The following is a 6,895-nucleotide window of genomic DNA, read 5'->3' on the forward strand; positions in this document are numbered from 1 at the left end:
CAGTTTTTTAAAGCAAACTTTCAGAGAGACCAGAGTTGCTGTTGTTGCCTTGTTCTCTTTCTGCTGCCTGCAGGAAACCAGGCTACCATTTGATTCAGAATGGACAAGAGAGGAAACCCTGAAACCTTGCATGAAAAATTAAGTTCTGAAGGCAAAAGGACCCATCCAAGTATTAAGAAGGTGTAGCTAATGAAGTGGCCCGTAAGTGCAGATATTAATGTATTCCACCTGATGAAGAAACTGATTCACCTGTTGCTGGACAGGTCCAGATAGGTGATGTTGGGGAGGAAGACAGAAGCATGGGCTGGGAGCTGGACAGGCGGTTGTTGTGAAGACCCAGAGTTTGGAGGCGAGGCATGTCCCTGAGCCCCTCCCAGGGGAAGGATGCAAGGAAGTTCCCATCAAGACGCAGCTCTCGCAAGGCCTTCAGGTTGACAAAGCTGCTGGGATGGACAGTTGTGATGGAATTGTATGTCAACCACAGGAACCGCAGTTCTGATAGGTTGTAGAAGGCTGCGCGGGGTACTCTGGAGATCTGAGTCTTCTCTAGTCGAAGCCTTACTGTGTCCGAAGGGACATTAATTGGAACAGAAGACATTTTGGAGTCACTGCACTGGACCAACCTGATGGAGTGAATGATAAACACAAGACCGTCAGGTCTAAAGTCAGATTCCACCAGCTGCTTGTCTGTACGTGTGTGTGTGTGTGGTGTGTGTCTGTGTGTATGTGTGCTGTTCTGTGCTACTGCATTAACAGATTGTGTCAGCAGTTACAACAATGGTTCTGACCTTTCTGTAACAATAAAGATAAAAACCCCACCATTTTGGCCAACATACAAACATTGATTTGTTCAGGAATGAGAATAAGTTGCGTCATCAAATCCTAAACAAAGAGAGATGTGAATGAACCTGAGCTCCGATAATCCGGTGCCATCATATGTGCAGGAGCAGGAAATGGGACAGGCATAAAGTTCCCGTAGAACAGACTGCAGGATCTGAAAGAGCAGCAGCAGATACATCTTTCAAAGGACAAAATCAGCACTCTCCAGGGCGCTAAATGTCTCCATAGTCCCAGTCTTCTCAGTCAGACGTTGTGTCCACACAGAGAATCTGTTGCCCAGATTAGCTGGGATTACGCTCCTTTCAGGCACCACATAATCCCACAGCTCACGTGTCACAAATCACAACATCAGGCCGCAGCCCATTTCTGCATTACGGTATATCATGCTAACAAAGGGAGGAGAGGAAAGTACTGTTATTATTTTCATTTTTAACCATAAACAAACAGACAGAATTTATTAGAGCACTGTGAGCAGAGCCTTCACAGCGTCTGTTCAGAGGTTTACGTTAGAATAGTTACTGTTTTTACAGAACAATGTAAGTAAAATAGGAAGCAATGTCTTCCTCCCAGATGGGAAAAATGGTCATTGTAATTCATCTCCCCAGCAATCAAATCAATCAAATCAAATCAATCAAATCAAATCAAATCAATCAATCAAATCAAATCAAATCAAATCAAATCAATCTTTATTTATACAGCGTCTTTTACAATCAAAATTGTTTCAGGGTGCTTTCCAGAATCCCAGGGCCTAACCCCCAACAAGTAACAGTGGCAAGGAAAAACTCCCCTTTAACAGGAAGAAACCTTGAGCAGGACCAGGCTCATGTAGGGGGACCCTCCTGCTGATGGCCGGCTGGGTAGAGAGAGGGAGAGGGGGGAGGACAGGCAGGGATAGAATGGAAGAGAGAGAGAGGAGAGGAGAGGAGAGGAGAGGAGAGGAGAAGGAGGAGAGAGGAGAGGAGAGGAGAGGAGAGGAGGAGGCACAAAGCATAGAAACACATACAAAAATACACTATTTATGCAAGCCGTCGGCTGAGTGGGTCAGCGGGGCCGGAGATCATGGCGGGGGGGGGGGCAGAAAAACTACACAAGAATCAGCATAACTAGTCTGCTTGATGAGGAGGAGGAAAGGAGAGGAAAGGAGAGGAGAGGAGAGGAAACCATGACCCAGTGGGGTGACAGAGGCCTGTCAGGTGATCATGTTTCCGGACCCCGGCAGCCTTGGCCTATAACAGCATAGCTAAAATGTTAACCTAATGATTAGACGACCCCCTACTTATGATAATTTGTCTGTCTATAATAGTAACTGGAACTACAGAATTAGTAACAATAAGCTTTTTCAAAGAGGTAGGTTTTAAGCCTAATCTTAAAAGTAGCGATGGAGTCAGCCTCCCGTACCTGGACAGGGAGCTGGTTCCATAGCAGAGGGGCCTGGTAGCTAAATGCTCGGCCCCCCATTCTACTCTTATAAACTCTGGGAACCACAAGTAGACCAGCATTCTGAGAGTGGATGACAGATGACAGTGTATGATGGAGGAATTGCTGAAAATTCCTAATAACACTAGGACAGAAGAAATTCATTTATTAAGAAGAACTCATAAACACTACTTTATTCATCTTGTCTTCTTCATTATCATGGCATTCTTATTGGGCAATGGCATTTACAATCAAGCTCCCATCCCATCTTTGGACAACCTCACCACAACGAACAAAACTCAAATGGAGGCGAGGTGGGTGCTTAAGTGTTCAGTGCCATGAATGAATGAGTGAATGAATGGTTTCCATCTTTGCTATTGTTTACACGCAATGTGTTTCCGGGTGCAATCTGAAATGGTCCGCCAGGGGGCAGAAGGACGACCTCGTTTGTAAACATGCAGAGAAGAAGTCGGAAGGCGGAAGTGTCACACCCGTGTTGTTATTAAGTTCAGGCTTTCATCGGAGAAAATGTCCGGAGCTGCTCCTTCTATTCCAAACCAGTTTATCTGTCGCCAGCGCGAAGAGCTGCTGTCAAAGACCCACCGGAGGCCCGGTGTCCGGCAGTTGGCACTCCCACAGCAGCAAGCCAGGGTGAGAGAGCCGAGCACGGCCTGCTGTAGCGTTCGTTCCCTCCGAAAGGTGGACTATTAAAAAGTTAGATAAGTGGGGACAGAGTATTGACGTTATTGGTATATATTTGAGAGGTTCAAGTGTCCACGTCTGGTTTGTCCCCCCCCCAGCTCAGACAGCGACCCCCCAGCACCAGTAATCCCAGTTCCTGGGGGTGCACAGTGGAAGAGGCCGCCAGACAGCCACGCCTGGATGACTGTGAGAGAATGGGAACTCTGTTTGGGATGCTCAATAAGTGTCTGCGGGGCTGGGATTCAGCCACATGTTGTTTGGGGACAGAATAGTGGAACCTGTAGTCATGCTCTTCTTCTGGCTGCTGCTTTGGTTCCTGGGCGTCCAGGCTCTGGGCCTGGTGGCAACGCTGTGCATCATCATCATCTACATCCAGAAGTAGCAGCAGTCTCAGGCTAATGCTCCTGGGTGCTTCGCATCCTCTCCTCATGTCCGCAGGTTTCCCCCAGGACCTTCCGGAGGGAAATGACTGGACTACATTGTGCAGTCGTGAAGAACAGGAATCCAACTTCACGCTCTGTTTATGTGACGCTTTTTGGGCACAGCACAGCATGCAAAATATGCAAACCTTTGGTTCCACGCCAACATTTAACACAGCCACGTCTAAACCCAGGCCTCGAGGGTGATAATCCAGCCGGGTTTTCTGTCCCACCCAATGCATTTTCAACCTGGTGGGACAGAAAACCCAGCTGTGGACCGTGGACTGGGTTGGAACGTGGCCTTTGTTGAGTTTCTTAGTTCTAGTAATATCTGTTGTGCCTTTGATATGATCAGGGTGCATTTATATCAAACTTATTTTTATTTATATCTAATTGAATGCAATTTAGAATGACACGGAGGAAAATGTGATGTTATCATTTCACAGATGTTGATTTTAATATTCAGTAAGTTTCTTCATTTTCTTGAAGCTGCAAAGGCAGATGTTTGGTCCTCTGGAGAACGTGTTGCTGAAGCCTCAGAGGCTGATTTTCCATGTACTGTCATACCAGAAATAGGTTCTAACCCCAACAATTAAACTGTCAGCTTGGTTTGCTCTCCTGCCGTCAGCACCTGTTTTTAAACAGTATTTGGGTGGAAATGTGTCCTGTCCTGTTTGTGCGTCAGCAGCTTAGGTGTCCATTACGGTCTCACCTGAATGACATCTGCACCTTGTACTCACTGCAGAATGTTGTCCCTTGCCCCTGAAGGCTTTCCACCTCTGCTCCGTCGTACATGTATGCTGCAGCAGCTGGAAGAAGGTCCCAAACGCCTACATTTTTTTTTTTACACTACAGGATCATTGTGGTGCCTTGACGTGATCTCTGGTAATTCTCAGGGGACTGTGAGTGCAGCTACAGACTGTAGGGAATCTGTAGGTCCACAATGAGGCATCCGGGCTGACATCAGGAGTCCCGCAGATGATTAAAGTGCTTCTAAATGTGTTTTGGGTTGCTGATTTGGATCTCAATGTCTTCCTTCTTTCACAACTAAAGAGTGTCGATCCACTCCGGCAGCAAGGGCGAGAAAGTCCTGTCAGTGTTTAATGGTTGTAGCAGAGGAGGACGTGAGTGCGAGCAATACTGTATGTGGGTTTTAAAAGAAGTCCGGAAAATGAGCTGAATAAAGGCAAAACGTGAGGTGAGGAAGCAGAATGACTCTGGACTGACTGGCAGCGTAGGAAACACATCTCTCATATTTTCAGTAGGAGCAACAGCTGCATATTTACAGTGAACTCAGCACTCGGGTTGCACGTGTGTTGGCATATATTAATGTGTTTTAAATACGTTTTCATTCCATCTATTTACACACATGTACATATATGTATAGAAAATGAAGCCTCGGTTGATTTGAGTCTGTCCAAAGGGCTGGTTTCCACACATGAACAGGTGGCTTACGTCGTTTCCACGGCACCTCTGGGTCTGCTGGGTCTTGGCTTCCTCTGTACTCGGTGTGGCCCTGAGAGCCAATGCTGCCTGGCAGGCTCAGTGTCCGCTGCCTCCCTCCGACAGGATGCGGCTGGGCTCTGTAAACTTGGCCGTGGCGATGTAGAAGAGGGTGGGTCCTGGAACCAGAGCCAGCAGAGGCAGGTCCTGCTCCAGCCTGTCCAGGCGGGAGATGGAGACAATGCCGTAGGCGTGCAGCAGCCAGTGACTGAAGAGGACGACTAGACGCTTCTTCTTGGTGACCAGACTCTTAAAAGACTGAATGAAAGCAGAACGTGTCACTAGCACAGATACCCACTGCTATCTGTAAGATCACTCTTTTATCAGGCCCCTCCCGGGAAAGGGGGCAGCCTCTGCTCTGTCTAAACACCCTACTGTCGGGCAAATGTTTGGCCAGAGGGCGCAGCTGCCATCTGGATGATTTCCGGGACACTTCAAACACAACCGAATGCAGCAGGTGTCTTTACCTGTATTTCAGAGGCAGACATGTAAACAGCCAGCGTGACCAATGACAAGACCAAGATGATGTAGGGAAATGCATAATCTAAAAGACAAAGATGGGCATGCATCAGTTCCTGTGCAGGCACATTGTGAACAGGCGGTCAACAGGCGGGACTCACAGAGCAGCCCTCCACCCACAGCCTGCAGCACAGTAAGGATGGGGAAGAAGTACAACGCCGCGTAGATGCTCTTGAAGCGATCAGACTTGCCCAGACCGCAGGCGATCTTCTTGACCAGCAGGGGCGCAGCAGCATCATCATCACCAGGCAGAAGGCGTAATAGATTAAGATGATGGTGTAGCTAAAGCAAAAGAGCGGAACGCAGTGAGATGCAAGACACACGCTACTGCTTATGCTTCCAGATGCTTCCAGAAACATCCACATAAAAGAGCACCAGACCTCTCTGCTGCTTGATTTTAAGGTCAGCTCGTGCTTACAGCGGATAGACTGCCTCTTGGGTGCAGTGCAAGGTGTTGACGTAGTCGGGACTGGGATTGTACAGCATGGTGTACCAGTCTGACAGCATCTGGACCCGGCAGGAACGGATGCCGAGCGTTCCCACCGGCTCAGTGACCAGCAGCGTGATCACTGCTGATACACTGCACTCCAGCATGGCTGTGACGTGCTGCAGCAGGGCACTGGAACTGGACAAGATGGACAGGCCTCTCGTCACACACATCGCATCAGGAAAGGGTTGCTAAAATGTGGGCACAGCACTCACCTTTTCTTTCCAGAGTACCACTCGATGAAAAACCAGTGCAGCACCAGTGGTAACATGGCCATGAAGCCCAGGTAGAGCCAGTCGTACAGCTCAGGGGACTCTGTGCAGCGTTCACAGATCTTCTGCAGGTTGGTCCTCTCTCCCCGAGGACAGACCTCAAAGGAGACACACAAAAGGTAACTGAAAATGGTGCCAAAGTTGAAACTATTATCTACAAATCCTGGTAAAAGACGGCTCAGGAAACCTGAAAAGATTACAAAGGAACATCCATGGTGAGATCTTAAAAATAAGAAGGGATGCCTCCAGAAAGGACTTTTTAGAAGGTATTTTTCAAGGTCCTTTAGCTTTAAATCACCAGGATCTTCCAGAAGTCAAGAAGGCTGAGGAGGGGTACAGAAATCCTGAGTGTCCTGACACACATGGATGTAAGGTGCGGTAGGCCAGGGGCACCCCCATGCTGGGGCGCTTCATCAAGACTGGATCCTTGGCTCCCCACGAGTGCGGATGACGTCTGCTCCGGAACGACCCTGTTCACCTCACAACTGTGACTGTGCAGAGGCTGCAGGTCCCAGAACCCCCATCCCTGAATACTCACCCACACTCTCCCTTCCGCTGAAACCATTGACCATCATCCTGCCACAGTAGAGCCCTGGACAAGTGGAGCTCATGCCACAGCTGATATAAAAACACAGGGCTGCGAGTTATTGTTATGTGGACGTTTCGAGTGGCTGATATAGTAAATGTTACAAGAGAACTGAAGTGATGCGGCAGCACTGCTCGAGACCGAAAATAAA

General features: G+C 48.3%; 1 pseudogene; it reads right to left on the reverse strand.

The window, feature by feature from the left end:
* Positions 1-4,602: 4,602 nt before the first annotated feature.
* LOC115247161 (JNK1/MAPK8-associated membrane protein-like) lies at positions 4,603-6,659 on the reverse strand (annotated as a pseudogene).
* Between the last annotated feature and the right edge of the window lie 236 nt (positions 6,660-6,895).

Source organism: Takifugu rubripes, chromosome 2, assembly GCF_901000725.2.
Source record: "Takifugu rubripes chromosome 2, fTakRub1.2, whole genome shotgun sequence".
Classification (NCBI taxonomy): domain Eukaryota; kingdom Metazoa; phylum Chordata; class Actinopteri; order Tetraodontiformes; family Tetraodontidae; genus Takifugu; species Takifugu rubripes.